Source organism: Podarcis filfolensis, assembly GCF_964270895.1.
Source record: "Podarcis filfolensis genome assembly, chromosome: 2".
NCBI lineage: Eukaryota > Metazoa > Chordata > Lepidosauria > Squamata > Lacertidae > Podarcis > Podarcis filfolensis.
This window is the reverse complement of record NC_139605.1, coordinates 98,734,625-98,762,578: the sequence shown is the minus strand read 5'-3', so window position 1 is coordinate 98,762,578 and position 27,954 is coordinate 98,734,625.

The window sequence follows — 27,954 nt, the reverse complement described above, 5'->3', positions numbered from 1 at the left end:
AATGATACTGATTATGAGCTTTGTGAATAGAAAACATCTTTGTAGCTCCTCTGGCCACTGCTTACAAAAGAGCTGCTTCAAGGCCTGGCCAACACCTCAACCCCAATACTCTTGGGCCATGTTCTCCACAAACTTCTGGCTTGGCGAGAGGTGAGAGGTGTGGCTGAAATAGAGGCCCAGGCCCTCTGGTTGCCTTTTTTTTTCATTTTACAGATACAAAAACTCAAATCTCATATGAGGGTACCAATATTATTAATAATAAGCATTTAAAGGAAACACTACAATCAAGCTCACCTGTACACTGCAGAATGTGCAGGTTGCCATATTTTGAAGAGCAAAAAAGAGGACACATTTGCCGACTTCTACTTTTACCTGTGGATCGCTATGATGACTCTCATTTTACATGCCCATTAAAAAGAGGACGTGTCCTGGAAAAAGAGGACACATGGCAACCCTAAACAGCTTCTAAGTTGACCAGCCTATGGATTTCCAAATGCAGAGGCAACTTTAAAATTCAGTACCTTGAAATCAATGAGTAGGAGTCAGGTGAATGACAGATGAAAATCGAGCTCATGGGACCATTCCTCTTCAGACTGTAACATGCCCTCCAACATTTCTCTCATGAAAATAGAGACATCCTATTCCATCATCATCATCACAATCATTTTATTATTTGTACCCCGCCCATCTGACTGGGTTGCCCCAGCCGCTTTCGGTGGCTTCCAACATATATAAAAACACAATAAAACATTAAACATTAAAAAAAACCTTCCCTATAAAGGGATGACTTCAGAAGTCTTCTAGAGTTTGTATAGTTCCTCATCTCCTTGGCTCAGGGGTCACATAACTCTATACCCTTCAATATTTCTCCAATAAAAATAGGGATGTCCTAAGGAAAAAGTCCTATGGTTTTCCCAGTAGTGATGTACGGAAGTGAAAGCTGGACTATAAAGAAGGCTGATCGCCAAAAAATTGATGCTTTTGAGTTATGGTGCTGGAGGAGACTCTTGAGAGTCCCATGGACTGCAAGAAGATCAAACCTCTCCATTCTGAAGGAAATCAGCCCTGAGTGCTCATGGAAGGACAGATCCTGAAGCTGAAGCTCCAATACTTTGGCCACCTCATGAGAAGAGAAGACTCCCTGGAAAAGACCCTGATGTTGGGAAAGATGGAGGGCACAAGGAGAAGGGGACGACAGAGGACGAGATGGTTGGATAGTGTTCGTGAAGCTACCAGCATGAGTTTGACCAAACTGCGGGAGGCAGTGGAGGACAGAAGTGCCTGGCGTGCTCTGGTACATGGGGTCACGGAGAGTCGGACACGACTAAACAACTAAACAACAACAAAAGGAAAAGTGGGGTATTCTAGGATCAAATCAGAAACTGGGACGGCTTCTATAAATCTGTGACTGTTTCTGGAAAATAGGGACACTTGGAGGGTCTGTTATAAGTGAGGAATTGCAGGTTTGAACTGTTCCCACCCCTATTTTTGCTGAAATTTCTCTGTACTTTTAAAGTTATCAGTGGTAAGCAGATAATATGTGATGCCCACATGCAGTCTGAAACAGAGCATTTTCATGAACTACGTATTGTGTATTTTACCTTGACGTATCACTCTGTCCTGTAACATGGCACAAAACCATCAGACAATGTTACACATTTGCACATTAGTAGCCTTATCACCTTTAGGAAAAGGACACTGAGCTTGACAGTTCTACCACATAGTTTATGCTACAGCAGGAGAAATATCGGGCCCGTGGATATGCTGCCCAGGGATATATAACGTACACTGGATACACCACTGAATGTAAATTCATAGTGCTGAAATTCTGAAGCTGAAGACAGGCTCTGGCTGCTGGATGCACAATGATGAATGGATTCTTTAATTTGAAGAAATGAACTGTCAGAAACAATGGCTGTACAAAACAGTTTCCCTGGTCCCTACAGAGAAAGAAAGCCAAAATGAACTTTGGGGCTGTCCCCACCTTTTCATACTTGTGTAAGCTTTAGTCTGTTGAAGTTTGTAAGTTTCTTCAGTCTAGCATTGTAAGAATTTCTGTGTAGTTTTTTTTCTTTTTTTAAAAAAGCCTTAAATAGCGGGCGAAAGGTATGCAGCAGAAATTCACCTCCCTCCAATTTTCACTGATCTGAATTAGCCAGATCCAGATACGAAATTCTGACTGATTTGTGTTTGTGTGCTCGCATGGGTGAAAAATATACTTTCTCCATTGCCTGGTGAGACTGTGAAAACAGACAGGTGCCAGTTTCATCACAGTTCCACAAACTACAGCCCTGAATGTGGGATTGATGAGGACTGGGATTTTGATTTTTTTCCGTTTGTCATTTTTACAGTATTCCATTCCCCCCCCCCCCCATTTCCACATCCATTTGTAATTACAGTTGTACCTCCACTTACGTATCCCTCTGGATACATAAACTTCGGGGTGCGAACTCAGCAAACCCAGAAGTATTTTTCCAGGTTTCACCAGGCGCACATACGCAAAAGTGCTCTATGTGCTGTGCGCAAATGCAGAAGCGCTAAACCATGCCATGCGCAGACGCAGTTCTCCGGTTGCGAATTCCTCGGGGTGCGGCCAGACCTCTGGAACAGATCCCATTTGCAACTGGAGGTACCACTGTATTATTATTACTCAGGTTGGAGGAAATTAACCTGGGGAATGAGACCCGCTCCCACATAGAAGCCAACTCCTAGGGGCTTAAGTTCCTTCAGCAGCACCCCCCCTAAAAATATTTGAGGGAACTTCCCCCCCCCCAATGCTTATGGGCATTGCCTTTCAAATGGTGTGTGAAAATAAGTGGCATTAGCAACAAAGTTAATGAGAATATGCAAAAATGAATTGATAATGGATGAAAATATAGAGTTATAATATGTTAAGATATAGAGTTAAGATAAACGAAAGTGGGTAAGGATTTGCTGATTTTATTATTTAAATGGGAATACAAAAAGGGGAGGTGTGAGGAGGTCAAGGAAACAAGCTAATGAGTTTAAAGTTACAAAAAATGGATTTGTTTTTAATGTTTTTTTTATCTATCCGTTTTTTGTATTTTGTATTTTTATTTTTTATTTTTTATGTATTTTTGTATGTTTTCTTTTTTATCTTTTTCTTTTCCTATGTTTTTTTTGTATTTTGTAAACCTATGTTTTTGTAAAATTTCAATAAATATTTTATAAAAAAACAACAACAACAAATAGTGTGTGAGTACCATGTTTTGTGACCTATTATGCAGGGTGGGGCTTACCTGCCCCCTTCCCCAATATTTTATTCAAGTTGGCACCCCTGTGTTCCCACAAATACAGTGGTACCTCAGGTTAAGTACTTAATTCATTCTGGAGGTCCGTTCTTAACCTGAAACTGTTCTTAACCTGAGGTACCACTTTAGGTAATGGGGCCTCCTGCTGCCGCCACGCCACCGCCACACGATTTGTGTTCTCATCCTGAAGCAAAGTTCTTAACCCTAGGTACTATAGCGGAATCTATAACCTGAAGCGTCTGTAACCCGAGGTACCACTGTACTCAACTCAATGAAAACCATGGGGAGCAGCAGCCTACTCACTATAACACTGTTGACCAAACTCGGCCCTCCAGATGTTTTGGGACTACAATTCCCATCATCCTTGACCACTGGTTCTGTTAGCTAGGGATGATGGGAGTTGTAGTCTCAAAACATCTGGAGGGCCGAGTTTGGCCACCACTGCACTATAACTAAGGGTAGCTGTGTCAGCAGTAGGCAACACAGTATTATTAGTCCTTTCCCAATGCCCTCTCTTATATAACTGCTGAGCCTTTTGAAAGCATAGAGGTGAAGCAATGGGCAAAGAAAAAGAAGTAGTTAAATTTTTGCTTGTCGCGCAGTTTTTAAAGGCACAGAATCCTTGCCGCAAAACGTTGACCACCTTGGAGGAAGCCTCTACCAAGGGAAAGATAATGTAGCTATTTACAGCCACATTTCCATGCAGATTCCCAAAACGTGATGGGGAACTTGCAAGCGTCAACAGAAACAAAATCCTTCCTCCTACTTAAAATAAATGAACTGAGTTGTAGGTTCATTATGGGGAGGGCATTTTTAAAGGATGCTCTCCATTTATTATTGCAGAAACGTGTGCATTTATAGTTTGTAGGTTCCTGTCGAATTCTAAGGCCCGAGACTCTTAGAGATCAGAGCATAAACTGAGACTCTGGTTGCTGAATGAAGATGTTTATTTTACTTTCCTAATATCACCGATTTACAATCTTACATTATCATGTGCCTGAGATTTTAAACCTGGAATGTTAATATTCATTTTAAGGAAATGCCTTGTTTTGTCCCGGAGTAGCTGAATGATCTTAGGTAATAAAGCAAATGAGGTTTCAGACCCCTTCTCAAAAAGAAGAGGGTTGAAGCATTAATTAAGGGAAGCTGAGAGGTCAGTATCAGAGCGTAAAGTGACATGACTAAGGTCACAGAAAATCAACTTCAGGTTGAGAACCAGATATGTTGCATTCCAAATTCTTTGCTTAGCCCATTAGATTTAATACAAAATGTTTCCAATTAGGAGGAAAGGCACAAAGGATATTACAAACATTCGTGTTCAACAAATTCCAAACGAAATAGAAGCTATGTTACCAACCGCATGTGGGTTTTGGTGGTATCTGTGGGGGCAGAAGTATTCTTGAACCAGACTTTTTGCAGATCAGGATATGAAGAAATACAGCCTCTATTTCTTTCTTTCTTTTCTCCTTTTACCTAACAAGCCCTTCCGAATGCCTTTTAAAATGTGAAAAATGTGTGGCATCTGCAAACTACATAGTAAAATAAGTTGGAATATAGACATTTAAAAATCCAAATTCCTGTGTTCAGTATCGGTGAGGCCACGTTAAAACACATCTATGGCCCTGCATTCAGAATGATCTAGTCAGAATTTGGAATTTTGGGGCATTGCTATAGTGGCCTAATTAAAACACACACACACACACACACACACATTGAGACAAAAGCATAAAGTTGGGTCCCACTTTCTCAGGAGGTCTTCTAGCTTTCATTCACCTCTTTTCACCCTGTTCCTCTTTGTCACTTCATTTTCAATGAAACTACAGAAGGGAAGGAAACACAAAACCTTGGCACCAGCCTGTGTTGAAACTTGCAATTATCTCCCTTTTCAAGGCTTCAAAGCCAAATCTCTTTTGGGCCACTGCCTTTTCCTGGCTTCTCATTTATTGCTATCAGTTTCAGAAGGTGTCCTCCTTTGAGTTGATATCCTCACTCTTGACCTCCCTCCACCTTTGTTTTCTCTAAATACATCCCAAAGGCATGTCTCAAAGAAAGAAAGAAAGAAAGAAAGAAAGAAAGAAAGAAAGAAAGAAAGAAAGAAAGAAAGACGGTTTCTTGCAGCTTACTAAATAATCTTGGCTTACAAGATGTTTGTTTTTCAGAGGTTATTTTTCTTTGGGAATGTACTATGCAAAATGTTGTGAATCAGGCCTGCCACAATGAGTGAGACACCAAGTCCAGTGCAAGTTATGCAACCCAACAGCCATGAGTTTGGGCTTGCAAGATGCTTAACCAGGGGCAAAACTAGGCTTTATTTCATCTGGGTCAAAGACCCAATTTGGCATATACACCCAGTGCCGAATTTACATATAAGCTAAACAAGCTATATAGCTTAGGACCCCACTCTCTTGGGGGGGGGGCAAAAATTTAAAGAATAAAAAAACTGGATGTACATTTCCAAAATATAAGATAAAAAACAAATGCAGCAACATCCTCTGGAGGCTTCACCCAGAGCAAAAAAAAAAAAAAAACAGCTAGCCCTCCTATAGCTATGGCTCTGTCTTAACAATAACTCACCCCCATTTATTTTTATCATTACTTTATAAAAAAAACAAACCAAAAACTTAGAGAAAGGTAATATCTCTTCAGCTCCATTTGGAGTTGGCCTGGTATCTTGGCATGTCTGCCAACAGACATCGGCACACTTAGGGATCCGCAGAGTCTTCGCAGCTTGCATAACAGACCTCAGCAACTCAGCATTTTGGCTAATCTACTTTATTTACATATAAACACACACAGAGCACTGCAACATGGCTCCCTCTCTCTCTAGCATCAGACAGCAAAAAGAAAAGGAGCAAAGGACAATAGTCCCACTTCACGGAACACAGTAACACAAACCTCCTGTCTCTGTCACTTCCCACTTTGTGGAGTCAAAACATGCACTGTCATGTGATAGACAACAATCCTATGACTGCAATCATGGAGCAGGAATTCTAACAGTAACAGCCTCTGAGCCCCTGCCTTTGATTAGCCAAGTGGGCATTGCCCACCCTTACCTGGGAGCCTGACACGGCTGGAAGTGGGCAGTGGCAGGTGTCCATCCCCTCCTCAAGCCACACTGGAAGCTGGCGGCCTCCCTGGACCCACCACCGCCATGCCATGTGGCAACAGACACCCACCCAGAGTCCCAGGTGAGAGGATATTTCTGGGGTTTTTTCAAGAATTTTTTTTTTCCTGGCTTGAACTGCTGCTACACGCATGCTCATGGTACCATATGCATGTTATTGTATTGTCACTTGTGAGCTATACAGTGGTACCTCGGGTTAAGAACTTAATTAATTCTGGAGGTCCGTTCTTAACCTGAAACTGTTCTTAACCTGAGGTACCACTTTAGCTAATGGGTCCTCCTGCTGCTGCCGCGTCACCGCCACACGATTTCTGTTCTCATCCTGAAGCAAAGTTCTTAACCTGAGATACTATTTCTGGGTTAGTGGAGTCTGTAATCTGAAATGCCTGTAACCCGAGGGACCACTGTAGTTTCTAGCACAAGCATTGGCCACTTGGAAATTCAAATGTCCCTATTCCAAAACAATTTTCTCCTCAGCCACAGTCATAAAAAAGAGGAACAAACAAAAAGGAGCTTCCAACCAATTTAGGAATTTTTACACTACCACTGCTGTTTTCCTATTGCAATTGCTCTTCCTTCTATGCTGATCCTGAAACGTTGCATAGCAAGTTGGCATAATCCCCACATGTGGATGTTAGATATAATGGATGATTCAGTTTGGTTGTCACTCACAAAACCTCTGGAACACTGGCAAAAAAGAGAGGCTCAAATGGGGATGAGCTCATTTTTATGAAACTGGTTGCAACGGATGTCCTCTGCTCAAGAAAGTCAGAATGTCCTTGCCAGATCCCTCCAGCAAACAACTTGTTAACCACTTGAGTAGGTGTTGCTGCTTAAGCAATGGTTCAGGGTTGCAAAATTTCAAAACTCCACAAATCAATGCCTGAAATTTGAGAAATCTGACCTTCCTTCCTTCCTTCCTTCCTTCCTTCCTTCCTTCCTTCCTTCCTTCCTTTTCAATGCTGGTGTTTGAGCTCCTAAAATATATCAGAGCTCTGTGGGTTTTTCTGGTGGAGGAGGGCAGAAACTTTTCCAGCATCCTTGTTATTAATCATGTGCCATTTCGGGATGGACAAATTTTGGTTGCTCTCAATTTCTTATTTTTCAATCTCCACTGCCATGCCAGATTGCAAATACTTAAAAAAAAAAAAAGTGCTAAGGAAAATTCATCACCGTTTTACTGAATTTTTTCCCTAATATATATAATTTTCTTAATATGAAGCATTTTGGTATGATGTTGACTGTTTCCATTAATATAAACAAATTAATTTCCATAAAGAGGACAACTTTGTACACATAGCATTTTTTTATTTTAATTTTTGCATTCTGACATGCCCCTTCTATTCAATTGAACAGAGCAACCTATTGGGTGGCTATAGCTCTGGGCAGTGGCATAGCGTGGGGGTGCAGGGGGGGCCGTCCGCACCGGGCGCAACATCTGGGGGGGCACGCTCGCACTCGCAGCTCTCTGCCCAAGTGCTAAAATCCACGGGTTAGGGGGCGCAAATTACTTGCCTTGCCCCGGGTGCTGACAACCCACGCTACGCCACTGGCTCTGGGTCAGCATGTAGTTCTTGCCCAGCTTCCCCACTGATTCCAGTGGGCCTTCTGCAGGAGATGTCCCTGGCCTGCAAACATAAAAAGGTGGGCATTAACCTCCGAAGCCGCATTTGGATTTGCGGCCTGGCCCGAGGGCTACAAACTCCTCTCCCTGATGACCTTCCTGTCAATACATTGAGGTTTTCATCTGGCTCCCGGCTCCCTTTTCCACTTGCAGAGTTAAATGTCACCAGCAGAACGAGGAGGGAATGCCACCATTTCTAAAAACAAAATAAATAACACCCTATTGGCGTCTCAGAGGTTTTTCCTCAGGCCTTTTAAAAATCTGAAATGGTTTTTTTGGAAAGTCTCTACTTGGATAACTCATGTCTTCATCAACAGAACAAATCTGTCTTCAAGAAAGAAGGCACAGTGAGCAAGTAAAAATACTGTGGTCCAGCAAATGACGTCGAGGCCTGCAGAGTAATTAAAGCACCGCGAGTCCTCTGTGTATGCGAATGGAGAAGGGGTGGGCGGGAAGCTTCTGAAGTCGGATGGGATTTAAGGTCTCTCCATCCAGTTTTTCTCCCTTTGGAGGAGTGGAGGAACACACATTTCCTCTCTTAAGGTACACAGATGGAGGTTATGCAAAACCAAAGATCCCTTACCCACTTTTAAAGTGATGACTATCACCCCAACGGCATACCCTCCAACATTTCTTGGATGAAAATAGGGACATCCTATTCCATCCTCAAGGGATGCGGATGGCGCTGTGGTCTAAACCACAGAGCCTAGGGCTTGCCGATTCGAATCCCCATGATGGGGTGAGCTCCCGTTATTCGGTCCCAGCTTCTGCCCACCTAGCAGTTCAAAAGCACATCAAGTTCAAGTAGATAAATAGGTACCACTCCAGCAGAAAGGTAAACGGAGCACTGCTCTGGTTCGCCAGAAGTGGCTTAGTCATGCTGGCCACAACCCGGAAGCTGTCTGCAGACAAACACTGGCTCCCTTGGCCTATAGAGTGAGATGAGCGCTGCAACCCCAGAGTCGTCTGCGAATGGACCTAACGGTCAGGGGTACCTTTACCTTTTATTCCATCCGCATCATTATGTTATTATTTATACCTCACCCATCTGACTGGGTTGCCCCAGCCACTCTGGGCAGCTTCCAACATATTTAGAAACATAATAAAACATTAAACATTGAAAAACTTCCCTATACAGGGCTGCCTTCAGATGTCTTCTAAAGGTAGTATAGTTATCTCCTTGGCTCACAGTCCATACCTTCCAACATTTCTCTGATGAAAAAAAGAGACATCCTAAGGAAAAGCAGGACATTCCAGGATAAAATCAGAAACTGGGATGGCTTCTGTAAATCTGGTACTGTCCCTGGAAAATAGGGACACTTGGACACTCTGTTCCAGACTGTGAGAATTATTAGCAATGGAGAGGATCCTATGGAGAGGATACAAAGCCTGTGATCCTATGAACATTTTCCTGGAAATAATTCCCACTAGAGACAAGGATGCTGCAAAGATAACATTTTAAAAATAAATAGAAAGTGTCACTGCCCTTGAAGGCGAAAAACACACACATATTTTTTAAGACAAGGACTTAACCGTTGACATAGGAAACTCCCAACTCTACCTGCGTACAACTAAATCCAGTGCCACCTAGTGATTAAACTAGATAATGACACTGTCCACTTGGTCACTACAGAAAGTACAGTAGAGTCACAAATTAGAAGTAAAAGATGCTGGATTATATTGAGTCAGACCATTGGTGTATCTAGTTCACTATTATCTATACCACTGGCCTTCAACTGGGAGCTTGGAACCCACTAGTGGGTCGCAGCCTGATCCAAGGTGGATCACAACAGGAGCACTACCACCGTGTTTGCTTGTTGTTGTTTTGTTGTTGTTGTTGTTTAGTCGTGTCCGACTCTTTGTGACCCCATGGACCAGAGCATACCAGGCACTCCTGTCTTCCACTGCCTCCCGCAGTTTGGTCAAACTCATGCTGGTAGCTTTGAGAACACTGTCCAACCATCTTGTCCTCTGTCGTCCCCTTCTCCTTGTGCCCTCCATCTTTCCCAACATCAGGGTCTTTTCCAGGGAGTCTTCTCTTCTCATGAGGTAGCCAAAGTATTGGAGCCTCAGCTTCACGATCAGTCCTTCCAGTGAGCACTCAGGGCTGATTTCCTTCAGAATGGATAGGTTTGATCTTCTTGCAGTCCATGGGACTCTCAAGAGTCTCCTCCAGCACCATAATTCAAAAGCATCAATTCTTTGGCGATCAGCCTTCTTTATGGTCCAGCTCTCACTTCCAATGCATGTTTGGGTTAAAAGTGGGTTCTGGTTTGAAAAGACTGAGAATACGTGGTCTATACTGTCTGGCAACAGCTCTTCAGGGCTTCAGACAGGATCCTTTCACAGCCCTATCAGGAGATGCCAGGGGCGAAGCCTTTCTGCCTTTCCTCCAATGATACCAAGTTGGTATACATGCATCTTTCCCTCCTTATTTAAGCCTCACAACAACACCTGTGAGGCTGATTAGGCTAAGAGACAGCAACTGGCCAAGGTCAGGATTAGAACCGCAGGTCTAAAAAGACATCATACTGGATCAAAAGCTATACATCAAATATATAGATGCGTAGTAACTTTCTGTCATATTTATCTGCAGGCATATGCGGTAAACATTTCTAAGTGTGGAACATCAAATGGCCACCTCCTCACATAGCTGGAAAGCAGACTTGAAATAGAGACTCCACTGTGGCTAAATTCTCCTCTTATACTCATTTTTATACTAAAGCTCATGTTCTGCTGCTCTATCCAGGGTATATATATGTATGCATGTATGTCTGTGTGGACTGTCTCATGTACATTAAAGAGGAAGCAAATGCTAAATGGTAAATCTCCTTAAAACCTCAGGTATGCCACAGTAAGGGAACCCAAATGAAGAGCTGCAAGTTCCCTAGTGTAAACAAGTGAAACATTTTTAAACACACACATGTCTCTTTAAGAAGCTGGCGTTTGATTGAGTGGGTTTATTTTCACAGTGTTTCTTAGCTGGGTCAGAGGGAAAAAAATACTCCCTATTGATGCCAAAGAAGTATTAGAGACAAAGCCGTGGAAATGATTTTTCCATTATTTCTCCCGAAAAACTGTCTCTCTCTATCTGCCAATCTTAGGTCAACAAACATGGGCCTGATTGACAAGTTAAAATGTTTAGCTTAACCTGCAACTCATATAAACCAAATTTACATTTTCTTGTACAGGAGGGAGATGTAAAACAAACAAACAACATCTTCCGCCTCAGCCTGCTGTCCAGCTCCCTCTTTGCACATGATCTGGGTGGCAATCATGCACTCAGCTTAGATGTCTCAGGTGGAGGGCTCTCTCTCTCCAGTTAGTAAGTCTTCTCCAGCCTCTTTAAATGTGATACAGGCAGAGCCAGTCAAGTGCTCTCAGGGTTTGCATAGGCAGCCACTTCCCCCATGGCTGATTTAAGTTCTGCAGAGACGAATTCGTGCAGGGTGCATAAGATGGGGATCTTATAGATGCATGTTCCTTCATTGGAAGCTGATTTGAAAGAGCATCTAGTAAATTCATTGTCTCCTTTCAGGGCAAGTCTTTGCTATCTCTCTCTTATCATTTGTAAATAAACAAAAGATTTAACCAATAAATGACCCTCTGCATGCATGGAAATACCCAAGAGAGGGCTATCAAGTAAATAAATAAAAATACTTAACTGACTAATCGCGTTGCAGATTGCTCAGTTCTGCCCCACCCACCCCCGACATAAATCCCCTGTCTACATGGCATAGACAATCTCCCCTTCTCTTTCTGTACCCAAGCAGCTCTATTCAGCACCCATTTCTCCCTTCTGGCACCACATTCATCCCTCCAGCCAAAGTCATGTTATAGTGCACCATCTGCATTCAAAATGGCCACTGGCATCCGAACTTTAACAAAGACCACTTCCCCCACTTCGGACACCCTCGTCCCAAGGTTGGTGATGATACCTTGAGAGCAGCCGAACCTGCAGAAAAAAACAGGCAAGCCATTTTCCAAATTATACAGTTGATTTAACACAATTTATATAGCATTTTATTGCAATAAAGTTTCTTAATGGTTCCCAAGGAAAAAAACCAGTTAAAAACAATTTTATTTACTATTAAGTTTTTGTTCTGTACACCACCTTTGTTTTGTACACTACCTTCTGAAGGGGACGCGGGTGGCGCTGTGGTCTAAACCACTGAGCCTAGGGCTTGCCGATCGGAAGGTCAGCGGTTTGAATCCCTGCGACGGGGTGAGCTCCCATTGCTCTGTCCCAGCTCCTGCCCACATAGCAGTTCAAAAGCACATCAAAGTACAAGCAGATAAATACCTCCAGCAGGAAGGTAAACGGTGTTTCCATGCGCTGCTCTGGTTTCGCCACAAGCGGCTTAGTCATGCTGGCCACATGACCTGGAAAAACTGTCTGCGGACAAACGCCGGCTCCCTCGGCCAGTAAAGCGAGATGCGTGCCACAACCCCAGAGTCGTTCGCGACTGGACTTAACTGACAGGGGTCCTTTACCTTTACCTTTTTCTGAAGGCATTGTGCCTTGAAAAGCAGCTTGAAAACCTGTTAGTTAATAAATTTAACAGTTGATCAATGGCAGTGGGGAACCTTCTATCTGGATCAGTCCTGTAGGCAGCCTACCTTGATAGGTGGGGCAGCCACATTTCTAGGTGGGGCAATTGGGGGGGCAGGCACATAGTGGCAGCCAGTGCCCCTCCTCTGCTTGCACACTGGTGGGGAGGATGTGAGGGTCAGGGAAAGGAAAGGCTTTTCCTCTCACTCCTCCTCCATACCGTGAGTCTGTTAAGCCTTTCCTACTCCCAGGAGGGAAGGGGTTGTGAGCGGGAGACAATTCCGCCCCCTGCTTCAACTCCAGGGCTGGCGCCACGCCCCTCCCCGGTTGGACACCCAATAGGGAAGCTCAACAGGGGAGTGGCTTGCTGCTCAAACGCAGCCGTGCCAGCCATCCCCACCATTGCACACACATTTTCTTTGAGTCACCCACCCTCCACTCCCTTTAGCTGTTCCTGAGACTTTACTATGGACCTCTGGTTCGTCACCCTGTTTAACCAGGGGGCCTGGTAGGAGTTTTTTTCCAATTGGCTAAATTGGCCCGGCCTCTTGGTTTTTTTCGCCTACCTCGTAGCAACCGTCACAACTTTCGTGGTATTTGGCGGTTAGGCATTGGAATGTGTTGTTGGTGTTTCGGGGGGCAAGGTGTGGCCATCGCCTTCCCCGACAATTTTGGGTATTCCGCTAAAGGAATCCGGCGGTCATGGATCCTGTCCGATGCCCGTGTGGCGGGGGGCCATGGCACGACCCTCGGTGACATCAGGAAGAGAGCCTATAGTTGGATTAGCATCAACAAGCTTCCCCTACTGGTGGTTAACCCCTCCTCAGACTCACCCTTCTATGAGTGGGTGGAGTCTAATATTCCGTGGTCCAATGCCTAAGCCAATACCTTCTCACATGCTGTAAACAATAAAGTTGTGGCCTTTACCTTACCCATTAACCTTACATTCTGTGTCCACGTGTCTTTATTCCCCAAGCGGGGATTGGGTCCTCGAATCACAACCCTGCGTAATGGACTATGCAAAGGCAAAGTTCGCAGTAACTTTTGTATGAGCGCCGGGACTTAAATAACATGAATATTTTTTGTTGCATAATAAACAAATGAAGTTGCGGATGCACTGAACAAGGGGATCCCAAACAGTGTAAAACAGGCAAAATAGTTCGTTCTATAACTAAAAGTAATGTGGAGCTTGTTTTCTCAAAAAAAATCAGCTGTAATCTTGAATCATAACACCAATACAAAAAGGAATAATACATTGCAATACAACCCTAGCAAAGCACGTAGGGAGAGTGGTGCTGAGAACAATACACATAATTTTCTTGTTGAAGACAACGAAACTGAGTCTTTAACTTTGTAAAATATTGACTGCATAATGTACTTCCTTCCATAAAGTTACAAAGATGCTAGATAAACATGCTAGAAAGCTTTCTGGATGGTGGTTCACAGGATGTTGACGGTACATATTGGGAAAGTCAGAAAATTAGGGCTCAGGTGGCTGAGGACAATCTAGAACCAACCTATCAGGAAAGAGCTACAAAACTCCAAGTAGTTGTGACATGGCAATAAGGTAAACAGCTGCAATTCCAGATCACTTACTGATTAGTGTACATCTCAGCTTGGGTTTTTTTAATCTTTATTTTAAGTGAGTTTCTAGCCTGGATATATGGGGGAAATGTATTGGTGGATGAGCCTATAACGTCTGACAATGGATGAAGATGCAAAGGCCCAGATAGCAAGTTGGAGTGATTCCATGGGCTCAGGAAATACAACACAATTCTTTAGTTGGCTGGGCTTTCATCTTGTTCTCAAAGCAGGAATATCTCAAAGAGAAGCAAAAAATAAAAATAAAAAATATGGACATTTGTAGGAGCTTAATGAGCATCTGAGCGAATCGGAATCCTTTGCTGAACTTAGACTGTGTATTGTGTCATTTTAATCCCCTCACTTCCTTTCTAGCCACAAAATTTCTTCCCATAGCAAACATTACCACAACATTCTTCTTTTACAAGGGGTCGAGGGTGATTTCCAATATGTTTAAAATACTTTTTAAAAACAAAAAACAAAAAAACTTCCCAGAGATGCTTTAAAACAACAAAAACTATGCAGTGCTTACAACACTTTGGCTGCATATGGCCTCCATCCTTTGATTTCAGCGATGTCCAGAGTCACCATGGCTGAACTCATACCACACACAGTTGATCTCACATGTGGAAGAACAGTCTTGCTGGGTTCTTCATCCCCAGGACAAAAGCAAACAAACGAGGAGGCCAAATAAACCAAACAGCATCAGAAACATAAATGTGTGGGAAGTGCCAAAATGTAGGGTTCTCTTGCATTGTTGACATCCGTGAGGCGCGATGCAAGGCATTCTGAAACCAGCTGGACCATCTTCCTTCCTTTAGATAACAATCTGCTCTGTTGCTTCTTGTCACCTGCACTTGCTCCCCCACCAGAACCAAGAGGAGCACCTTGTAAGTTATCACTCCACACTTGCTAACCCAGATGCTCCAATTTCCCCTGTTTTCCAGGGACAGTCCTATTATCTTCTATAATAGTCTTCCAGGAACCTGCGAGAGAACAAGCAAAAAGCCTGTCCGCTTCTCTAAAAACCACTTCATGAGTACAGGAAGTGTAGTCCATTCAGAAAGAAGAGAAGGTGAGGATGTTAACAGACTTAGGTTGGAGGAACTTAACCCAGAACTTCCAGGTGTCCCTATTTTCCAGGGACACTCCAAGATTTACAGAAGCCATTCCAGTTTCTGATTTGATCCCGGAATGTTTCGCTTTTGCTTAGGATAAATGTTTTAGGGTATGGAATAGGACATCCCTGTTTTCATTGGAGAAAGGTTGGAGGGTATGCATTACTACTTTAAACTGATCTTTTTCTAGATTGTGTAGTTACAGTCTTTGAACTAATCAAGTTCAAAATTTGCTCTGATATATAATTGTGCAAGTTCAATGATATAACTCAATGACCAGTGATGTTAACTGATTTTTTAAAAGTGACTCTAGCGGACTCCCCCCCCCCCATAAATCAACGATAATACTTTCCCTACCCCTCCACCCTAGTTTGATATTTTGGAAATGCACCAAAATGCTGGCCACAATCAGGTTAGCTACTGGTGGTCAGCAAACTTACCACCCACAGTGTCAAGGAGAATGCTTCAGTTCTGTTGCCTACGTCAAACTGAGTCCATCTCTCCCCACAATACCCCCTTTGCTTGACTGATCCCACCCAACTCTCCCTCTCTCTCTCTTTTTAATAGGGGTTAATAAATTTTCCAGCCAAGACACATTGCCCTGCTATTAGAGGCAGCCTGGACAGAGAGACTTCTAATGAGAGCTCAGCTCCATAGGGAATTAGGTTTTCTTCTCCCTTGCTTCTTTCGTCTCTCTTCTGAGCGTGTGGGTTGGGGAAGGCAGTTAACTGTGGTTTGCACAGTCCAGCCAATACAAGCAAAAGGAATACCACATGGATTGCTGGAAGAGCCCATGGGTCATTTTCATGGAGTGCTATGAATCAGAAGGATCACCAGAGGACCCAAGCATGGCTCAGACATGTCCAAAAGCACAAGCATGTCTCTGTGGAGGCATTGTATGCATCAGCACAGATGCAGTGAGTAGATGTGTACCTTCTTGTGCCACTGAAAACATAGGACAGGTCATTCTTACAGAGTTCCAAAGAACTTATTCAAACTTTAAGCTCGGTTGTGGCTTCATTACAGCTAATCCGCTCACCCCCTTTTCGGGTATGGTGGCTTTGGGGGATGGTGGAGGCCCCAGCGAGGGGATAGCATCCTAAGAGCCCCATCTAGATAGCGGACATGGGCGTAAGCCCGCGCCACCTATCAGGGGCTGGATCCTAGCCCGCATCCCAGATTGGCTATTGGGGGTGCAGGCTAGGACATGGGCTGGGCCATGGGGCAGAGCCAATGGAGTGTGAAGGTTTCCCTTGGGTCCTCCCCCATGGCCCTCATCTGGGGCCCTACCTGCCTTTCCCCTCGTCGGGTTTGGGTATCCCATTAAAGGGATCTGGGGGGAGTGGTCATGTCCCTCATGCCCAGGCAGGGCCAGGGCCGAAGGTACTCCCCCAGACAGCGGTCTCCATGGGGGTTACCCTATTTGATGTAAGTCTTAGGAGCCCCCCACCTGGATTGACTTATGTGCCACTTCTGGTGTGTGGGCCGGAAGTATTTTGATTGCCCCCTGCCCAAGCCAAACCTCTTTCATCTGTATTCAATAAAATTGTGGTGTGTTTTGATCCAAAGCAGTCTATGTGGTCTGTGGGTTAAGGGTGGGGGAGCACAATGCCTGGGCCTGCAACTTATATTTGAAAGCTCACACCGGAGATAATCTCATTTTTTAAAAGGGGTGGGCTTTCCTTGGTAATGTTTATTTTGATGGCTGCTACTGTTTTTGGGTTGTTGTTGTTGTTATTTTAATTAAAAAACCGTATTATTATCATTCAAGTGAGAATGAGCATTTTAAAAATCCTGTAGGTAATTCTAGGTATTGTCACAAACCATGCATTTTACAGTATTAACCAACTATTCAGATATCAGTTTGCATTTGGGAATGTTCTTTGTACAACATCTCCATTTCGTTTGGATGCATTATAGCCAATTATTGTATGCATTTGCACACAGGCTACCATTTACAGTTCTTTTAAAGGAAAACCAGTGTGGTGTAGTGGTTGGAGCAGGGTGGTCCAACACATGGCCCAAAGGCTGCATGCAGCCCTTGATATCATTTTTGACGGCCCTCAGCTGCTGCACGTTGTGCAAAAGTTGTACATTGTCCCTTATGGAAGTCCTTTGAAGTCGGCAGTGAAAGGTTGGGCATAGGGATGGGGAAACAAATTAAACTTGGTTCATCTCTAGAAGTGAATCTACCTGTTTCACGCTTTCCGAAACAATACACAAACCGAAACACAGCCATCGTTCAAAATTCGCATATCTCTGAATTTTACACTGCAGTTCTCCAGCCAAATCATGACATGTGAAAACGCATTATATTAGGGAACATGACTTTGTAAAAATGTGTATTATAGGCAAAATTGCACCCAGACCTGTGCATATTCTCACTAAAATGCTGAAGGAACTGATGCTGAAAGGTAGGGAACTCAACATAAAATTTGAAAAAATGAAAAGTGAGAGAAACCAAAATTCGAAAATTTCACCCATCCCCTGCTTGAATGTTTTCTGTCCTTTCAAAGCTGTGCAGTATTTCTGCCCTTTTGCTACAAATTCGTACCCATGCTGCCTTCATCTACTGAGTTCCAGCTCTGATGGCCTTCTGGCAGTTCCCTCGCTGAGAGAAGTTACAGGGAACCAGGCTGAGGGCCTTCTTAGTAGTGGCATCCTCCCTGTGGAAGGCCCTCCCTTCAGATGTCAAGGAGATAAAGAACTACACAACTTCTAGAAGACACCTGAAGTATACAGAAGTTTTTAATGTTTAATGTTTTATTATGTTTACATATGTTGGTAGCCGCCCAGAGTGGCTGGGGCAAACCAGTCAGATGGGCTGAAAATAATAATAATAATAATAATAATAATAATAATAATAATAATAATAATTTATACCTCACCCATCTGGCTGGGTTTCCCAACCATATTATTATTATCCAGAGGAAGCCCAGTCAAGTTGCCCACTGCTACTTACATATGCTAGTCTATTCTAATACCACTTTTGCTAGTGTATTGTAATTGCATTTCAAGAAGGGATCAGGAGTAGCCATTCCACTCCCTCCCTGTTAATGAGCCTCTCTTCAGCCAGATCTGACCAACAAACAAACTAGAGACTGAGAAACTGATAAAAGTCATAGGAACCCCCTTGGCAACTGAATGATGGACAGAAATACAATTGGAAAGCCTGTTTCCTTTCTGGCACAGAACCGGCTGAGTAGCATGAAAATGAATACGTGGCTTGCAGCTTTCATTGGAGGCCCCCAACTGTGGGCTGCCAGTGGCAACCTGAGGTTTAGTGTGAAAAATGGAACAGGAAATAGCCTTGTTTTACTAACATTCAACACCACCTACTGATGACCCTATTCAGTTAAGACTAACCTCTACCCTGTACTAAATTATAATTATTATTATTATTTACAGTTTCATGTTTGAGCTCTGCCAACTTCCACATATGCTAGACATTCATCTTAACAGGGGGCTAACAAAACATCGCACACACTTATTATTACTGTTACCACAGCTACAGCGATAGTAAAGGCAACTGCAACATCCTGCAATGGTCGAATAGAGGCAAGCGAATACATTATGCACCCCTGAAATAAATTAAACAGCACAATAAAGTAGCGGTATCGAGTTTCTCCTGCTGGAAGAGACAGAATGCATGTTATTTGTATGGCGTTTCAGCATCAGATACAATGGCTAGTAGCTAAAGAAAAGGACAATTCAATAGCAAACAGAAGTCATTTCCCCTTGGGCTCTTTCCAACTCATTGCAACTCAAACAGATCAGAAATGTGGGTAAGGAGCAGGTTTTCACTCAGCTTGGCTTTAAATATTGCAAGGCCAAATTATACGTGAGGTGAATTGCAGGCAGGCTGAAGTCCCACTAGTGTTAAAGGGAACATCCCTCTGAAGGCAAGCAGCAGATGGAGGGGGTAATTCTGCCCACAATATGTAATGTAATGGTTCTGATCCTGATCCCTCCTCCATGGTAACTACTTAATTTCTTTTTATATACAGTGGTACCTCAGGTTAAGTACTTAATTCGTTCCGGAGGTCCGTTCCTAACCTGAAACTGTTCTTAACCTGAAGCACCACTTTAGCGAATGGGGCCTCCTGCTGCCACTGCGCCGCTAGAGCACAATTTCTCTTCTCATCCTGAAACAAAGTTCTTAACCCGAGGTACTATTTCTGGGTTAGCGGAGTCTGTAATCTGAAGCGTATGTAACCTGAAGCGTATGTAACCCGAGGTACCACTGTATATATAAAAAAGCATATCAGTTGTTCACATGCAATCAACAGCATGCATATCCTGTCCGTTAGTCAGTGCTCTAAACCTTATGACACAGTGATGTTCACAGCATCAATGCTCATAGTCTTTTCCATTGTTGTGTGAAACCTGTTGTTGCATTACAACCCCCAGCAATCCTATGCTGTCTGGGGCTGATGGGGGGGTGGAATCCCAACAACCACTGCTGGGACACAGGTTCCCCAACCCCATCTTAGGCCACACAACAAGACAGAAAAGCCATTGATCAGGAATCATTTACTGAACTAGCCTGCAATTGATGCTGATATTGTATTCAGCTAGCTCTACACCAATGGCTCTTTGTGCACATCATTCTTCAATATATTCCAAAGTGCACTGAGGCAGATCCCAGTGCTGAAGTAAATGGGGAATCCTTTCTCACACATCAGCTCAAGATACATATCAGAGCTTTTCCAGAGCTTTCGATTAGATTCTTTTGGGATGAATCTGTTGATTCAATCTGTGCATTTACAATGTGTTCTTCCAAAGAATAAAGGATTTGCTTATGTTAGGTTGTTTCCATACTCAGGGCCCTCTAGCACTGCTGAGGCAAAGATTTTCTGCTGTCATCGGGAATTTAAAAAGTGTATCTACAACTTAATTTAAGTGGGATGCGTATACCTTACTTTGTCTGGATCACACTCTATCAAAGACGATTCAAGGTAGGACAACAAAGCCAATCAATCTCTTTAGTACAGTCAATAACCAGTATTCATGACAGAGCAATCATTGCATTTGGTATTGTCAGGTTGCTGTCAACAGCTCCTGGCTGGTTCCCCAGGAAAGTACAAAGACAAGGGAAGTTTCTTACAGTCAATTTTTAGTTCAAACTTCACAGAGAGGCACTATAGAACCCAGCCTCTTGGATAATGGCATTGTCCCGAGGGAATCTCCACCCCCTGTCTCTCCCACTTCCTCATTCGTCATCACCATCATCACCTCCTCTATGGGTACTGCTAAGTGCCCTCTGTCTTCAAGCTCTTTGCTCTCCTACTTTTAAGGTTCACCAGGTTCTGGGAGATGGAGGGTCTAGAATGCTTTCTAATGACAATGTGTCAGCCAGCTGCTCTGGCTTTCCTATGATTTCCCTACTTTCCCCCTCATCTGCCTCTGAGCTGTGACCTCCCTCAAACCCCTGTTGTTGTATCTACCTCCTCTGCCCAGCCCCTGACATTCATTCCTTTTGTCCTGTTGTCAAACAGACCTCAGAGGTTAGACTACTGCTGGAAATAAATACTAAAATAAAGATTTTAAAACTTGAATGTTTAATAGGGGAGACAGTGGGTGTTCTGATCTGGTGCCAGAGGTCAGTGACTGGTTGGATTATAACATACTGGACATTAATCCAGACAAGGTGGAAGTTCCTCTGGCTAAAAGTATATCTGACAATGGTTTGTGGAGTAGATGGTTATGATGATCTGTGATGCATAGAATTACACTCCCCCTTAAGATCCAAATGTACAGCTTGGTGCATTCCTCTGGATGTGGCGAGGCTAGTTAAGAGTGGTTTTTTATAAAATAAAATAAAATAAAATACCCCCACTCCAGCTTCAGCTGCTATACCAGCTGCTGCAACATACCCTACATGGGACTACTTTTGAAGAATGCTCAGAAGGTAAGATGGGTTCAGAATGCAATTGCCAGGGTGCTGGCCAGGGTAAACCATAATACCAGTTTCAAAGCATCTTCTCTGGCTTCCAGACAGTTTGTAGGTCCAAGACAGTGCTGGTTTTAGCCTTCCAAGTCATATACAGGCTCTGGGTCCAGAATACATGGAGGATACATCTCTGCTATATGAACAACAGCAACACATTAAGATCTTCCTTAGGAGCCTTTGCCATCTGTCTCCACCATCCGATGTACCACCGGTGCCTAGCATTGGTAGGGTATTCTCAGCTGTGGCATCCAAATTATTGTACAGTGGTAGCTCGGGTTAAGAACTTAATTCATTCTGGAGGTCCGTACTTAACCTGAAACTGTTCTTAACCTGAGGTACCACTTTAGCTAATGGGGCTTCCCACTGCTGCCACACCGCCACAGCACGATTTCTGTTCTCATCCTGAAGCAAAGTTCTTAACCCGAGGTACTATTTCTGGGTTAGCGGTATCTGTAATCTGAAGCGTCTGTAACCTGAAGCGTCTGTAACCTGAGGTACCACTGTACTCCCTCCCTAGGAAGATTCATCTTGCTGTATCATTATTTATCAGATGAAGGATATTTTCTTCCAGAGACCTTTTTATGCTTATTGAGCTTCTGTATTCCTGAATGATCATTGCTTCTGGTGTTTTAAATCTGTTGTGTAATGGGTGTCTGCCACCACCCCCATCCCCACTTGCTGTGCCTGTTGGTTTTATTGTGTACTGTAATTTTAAATCATTTGACACTCAGCTTGAAGATTCACAAATCAAAAGACAGGGAATAAGTAGTAAATCAGCATATCAAATATACACAAATAATAGTACCTGTTAGTAAATTGATCAGGTGCCTTTGAAAATCCCACCTGATGGTTCGGATGTAACTGATGGTCTTTGATCTCAAACATTAGTTGGTTTTTTGCATGTTCTTTGCCAGCTACCATGCTGAAATATATTTCAGACCTGAAGATCACTTTCTGCTCAAATATTTTTCTGCCATGCTGTGTGGTGGTTTAAGGTGAAAACAAAAAAACAAAACAAAACAAAACAAAAGTCTGCTCACTTCCTCAACTTCTCAGGAGAATTCCAAATTGGATTAATACTCTTATCTGATCTTCAAGCCTTTTCCGTCTTCGTAACAGAGCCTACAGGGACATTTAGCCAGCTGCTGAGCTGCCAATCTTTTCATTTGTAGAAATACTATTACTATTTTGTTACTTTCCAACATAGGTTAAACTAGATTAAGGGAAATTAGCACCTTTCAGTTAAGAACTCTGATTTCAGCAGGGCAATTGTTATTACTCTTTCAGGAATAATTCCTTGCCAAGATCAAGAGGTGTATAGTAGCTCTCTGGAAGTGATGGATTAAAGTGTTGAAAGGATCTATTTCTGCTTTCCCCTTCCTAAGGAATCTCTCAGATGGCCTATTGTACTGTAACCAAATAAAGCCCCTGGTCAGGTAAACATTATGAATGTGCTTCAGTTTGCAGACATGAGCTATTCCACTGAAATAGAATAGAGCCGAGCTAAAAAATAAGTAGTGGCACTGCTATCCTTTGCATCTGGATAGTTCAACTTCCCCAAATGCTGTTCAGGAAGTGCCCTCCAATTCCATCAGTTTCCTAGATGGAGTTCTCATAAGTCTTCAGATAAAATAAGCAACCAGGCAACCAAGTAAATAAGTTTTGCCGAAACAACATCTTTAGGTTTTTCCAGGTTTTCACAGGACCTGATTGGACCTAAAGCTGGATATTTCCCTCCACTGTAGTAAGCCATGTTCTCTTCAGCTACTGGTGATTCCCCAACCCATTGTTTGCAAAGGTTGTTTGCAAACGTAAGGGTTTTTGTTTTGCTTATGAAGAGAAGAGACTAGCAGGGAGGGCTAGTAAGGTAAAGGTAAAGGACACCTGGACAGTTAAGTCCAGTCGAAATCGACCATGGGATGCAGCGCTTATCTCCACTTTCAGGCCAAGGGAGCCAGTGTTTGTCTGCAGACAGCTTTCTGGGTCATGTGGCCAGCTTGACTAAACTGCTTCTGGCGCAACAGGACACCATGACAAAAGCCAGAGCACACGGAAACGCTGTTTACCTTCCTGCCTCAGCGGTACCTATTTATCTGCTCACATTGGTATGCTTTCAGACTGCTACGTTGGCAGGAGCTGGGACAAAACAACAGGAGCTTACCCCACCACGCAGAATTGAACAGCTGACCTTATGATCGGCAAGCCCAAGAGGCTCAGTGGTTTAGACCACAGCGCCACCTGTGTCCCAACTGGGAGGGCTTGTAGATATGGTGGAAAGTGAGCCCCATGCTGAAATTAGATAGATAGATAGATAGATGATAGATGATAGATGATAGATAGATAGATAGATGATAGATGATAGATAGATGATAGATGATAGATAGATAGATAGATAGATAGATAGATAGATAGATGATAGAGGATAGATGGATAGATAGATAGATGATAGATAGATAGATATAGATAGATAGATGATAGATAGATAGACAGAGATAACTAGATAGATAGAATAGCTCAGTTAAATAAAACATAGATTTCATAGTTGTAATGGGTAAAACCTCCCTCCTTCAATCTCAGTTCCCTACCTGAGAAATGGGAATAATACTCACTTTCTTCACTAAGTGATTACACAGCTGTATAATTTAGGGAAATGTTTTTTATCTACCTTGAGACTCAGAGTGCACCATAACTAAAAATAAATAATTGGTGCTGCTGACCCTTTTGCTGTTGGCTTCAGCCTTAATTTTTTCCATCTTTCAAGTTTCATCTTACACTTTTACAACCATAATACATTAGCTGCAATAAAACGAAGCCTTCAGCCACTGGCAATGTCTGATGTGGGTTGAGCATGCAGACCTGGCTTCCCAGAACATTGCACCCAGAAGACTTGATGTTTAGCATATAGTCACCCAAGTGGAAGGATGGAAATGATGTGTCTGATTTGTCTATACTGTTAGTCACTCTGCGGCAAAGGCCCCTATCACTCTGTTAGCAGCTTTCTCTGATGCAGTAAGTCTTCGCCACCGCAGACTGTCGCTGAACCTACATTTCAGCAGAACGCTTTGGGGATGAATCACTGCAGCGCGGGTTGGTGGACACGCCTGGTTGGCAGCCCATTATAATTTTTATGATGTCTTCTCTGAGATTTATGCTAGGTTTCCCCCTACATACCTGCCTCCTCCAGAAGCATAAAATCTTTCAGCAATGGCAGCTTGTTTGTTTTGTTTCTCTTTCTCTCTCCACACTTTGCTGAAGAAAACCCACCCCTTTCCTCTTCTTGTCTGCAATTGCTTTCTTCTCGATGGCACCCAGCCTCAAATATTCATTTAAAGTCAAACCTACCCTTTTACATGGGCTGACACCTTGGTGTTAAAATGTGGCGTGTTCATAAAAGGTGGAATAAGAGAGACAGGCGGGGAAGTCCTCACCCTAAAATAAAACCAACGTTGTTTGCCATGAAATGCCACTTAAATGTTAGACAGGGTGCATCTATCTTTCCAGCAGCCTTTCTAAGCTGGGGGTGCCAATGAGAAGGACCTCCTCGAGCCTAAGGGGAGCTATGAGATACCCACATGTGATGGATCAAGTCCTGCCATTTAAATAGGTAAAGGTAAAGGTAAAGGGACCCCTGACCATTAGGTCCAGTCGTGACCGACTCTGGGGTTGCGGCGCTCATCTCGCTTTATTGGCCGAGGGAGCCGGCGTACAGCTTCCAGGTCATGTGGCCAGCATGACTAAGCCACTTCTGGAGAACCAGAGCAGCGTACGGAAACGCCGTTTACCTTCCCGCCAGAGCGGTACCTATTTATCTACTTGCACTTTGACGTGCTTTCGAACTGCTAGGTGGGCAGGAGCAGGGACCGAGCAACAGGAGCTCACCCCGTCACGGGGATTCGAACCGTCAACCTTCTGATCAGCAAGTCCTATGCTCTGTAGTTTAACCCACAGCACCACCCATGTTGCCATTTAAATACAATGGCACAATTTATCCAAAGTGACCAGTTGTCCTCTCAAAACTGATTAACAACAATGAGAACCTTATATGCCAGTAAAGGAAGGAAGACTACCCTCTTTGAAGTCAGCTCACTAATTCAATTGTTGTCCATGGCTCAGTCAGTAGAGCATGAGACCCTTAATCTCAGGGTCAAGGGTTTAAGCTCCACACTGGGCAAAATATTCTTGAATTGCAGGGGGCTGGACTGGGTGACCCGCGTGGTCACTTCCAACTCTACAATTCTATGAAGATAATGCTAAGAATTTTTAAAGCTGATTTTTAAAAGCACTAGCCCTGACACACCCGGGCACAGAAATAGTCTTGGCCAGATTATTGGACTGCCCGTTCCTGAACAGGTGATAAGGAGGCTGTTCTGCAAGTGAATCTAGCAAAGCCAAGCTGGCACAGAAAACTGTATGCATCTCTCCACAGAGGCAGTTCTAAGAATGTGTTTGGGACTTTCCCGCTTCCAGTCTGGGTGTGGCGTGGAAGAGAAGTTACATCTTTCCAACAGCTAAGGAAATGCAGCATCAGAACATCATACAATTCCAATTATTCCATTTTTTTTAATGCCTACTTTTTTTTTAACAGGTGAACTAAAGGTCTCATAATAGCATAGAGAGCCAGTGTGGTGTAGTGGTTAAGAGCGGTAGACTCGTAATCTGGTGAACCGGGTTCGCATCTCCACTCCTCCACATGCAGCTGCTGGGTGACCTTGGGCTAGTCACACTTCTCTGAAGTCTCTCAGCCTCACTCACCTCACAGTGTGTTTGTTTTTGGGGAGGAAGGGAAAGGAGAATGTTAGCCGCTTTGAGACTCCTTCGGGTAGTGATAAAGCAGGATATAAAATCCAAACTCTTCTTCTTCAAATCACAAGCATTGTATCATAAAGAACAGCCATAAAGGAAACATGTTTAAAACAAGAGTGGCTGGGGAATCCCAGCCAGATGGGCAGGGTATTATTTATTTATTTATTTATTTATTTATTTATTTATTTATTTATTTAACCTTAGTTGGAGAATTGCATTGCAAAATTCAGACAACTGCGAATTCAAAGGATGGCTGTGTTTTGACTCTCATATTGTTTCAGAAAGTGAGAATCAGATAGGTTCACCTTGAAACGCAAACATACTTGAATTTCTCCACCATCCCTATTATGAACCAGACTTTCAAAATATAACATGGCTAGCTGTGAATGAAAAAAATCTGCAATTGGATGCCATTCCTCTCTGCTGTGAGTAAAAATCAGCCCAGCAGCGGTGACGATTTCCCTTCTTCATCCACCCCAAACAAGCAGCCGATTAGCCCAGGAGTGTCACAATTGCCATTGTGGCTAGTGGCCTGGAGTCAGCAAGGCTGTGGATGATGTCTGGAGGCAGCTGCTGAAGGGTCTCCCTCGACTACCTTTTATTAAACCTTTCTCCGCTAGCAATTTTCCAAGGTATCAAAACTGGATTTGCCCAGGGTGTCAACATTTTCTTGACTATTCAGGGAGATTAGCAGATGTTCAGGAATTATAAGCATACAAACTTGAAAGAGGCCAGATTCTGATATAAATAAGCCTTAGTTTAAATATATCACATGCTCTTCTTACAGAAATATAAAAAAAAGCTTTCACCACTTTCCATTAGCTAGGATTTACTTCATAGCAGCTGCTTTGGGGAAATTGATTTTATATCATGACTCTGACTGTACTCAGTTGCTGCTTCTAGCTAAGGTTTTTCAGGGCTTGGGACTTTTTAAGCAGCTGTACAGAGCATCTGCAAACTGATTTATCATCCGATGATGGCTTTAAGCCGCTGCCCCAAAATTGTTAGAGGTGATTTGTTTTCTTTTAATTTACTCTTTGGGCCAGGTTTAACTAGCTTCTCTTTCCTAGTTCAACATCTGTATATATTCTGAAGCTAATCTTCAAAGTTTTAAATTTAGTTCATCTTATAAATACACATTGCTGCAGTCATCCTGGCTTTTGCTCACACACAGTCTGAAATGCCAAAGCCTTATTTTCTGCAGATATTATTATTATTATTATTATTATTATTATTATTATTATCATCATCATCTCTTTCTCACTTTCTCCACATATAAACACATTATTTTGGGGTTTGGGTATGATTCACAAGTGACATTAATACCCTAAATAAATTTACTTGGAAATAAGCCCATTGGTTTCTAGCACCTCCCTGTTCATTTCCAGGCTCATTTCACAGTCCTGATTCTTACCGTGTGACCCGAATGCCTTGAGGACTGCCTTTCCTCATAAGTGACCTCTCATATGTTCTGATCCACATTTGTGGCCCTACTTTGGGAGGTCGCCACCAACAAAGGTTCAGTGGCCGGGCACAACCTGTTTGGCTGGGATGTTGACAGTACATATTCCTGCCAATATATCCCCTTCCAGTACCTAGTGAAAACCTCGCCCTTTAATCAGAGCACTGAGGAATGATGATGATCAGCTGTCTTGGCTGGTTCTAATATTATCTGTTTTATATGAGGCCTATTTACACACCTCATGCCCAGCATGAGAGGAGTGGGATGACACTTTTAGCCCCTCACCAATGTCATACCTTTTCCATTCACTAACCGTGTGTCATGTGCAGTTGTGTGAGGAGAAAGCCTAGACGAGGAGTCCCTGCTCATGAGTAGGGACTACATAGGATTGGAGCCCCTATTCATGAACAGGCATCCACACACAGGGCTTTCTCCTCACGCAGCCTCAAAGGACATGCAGTTAGT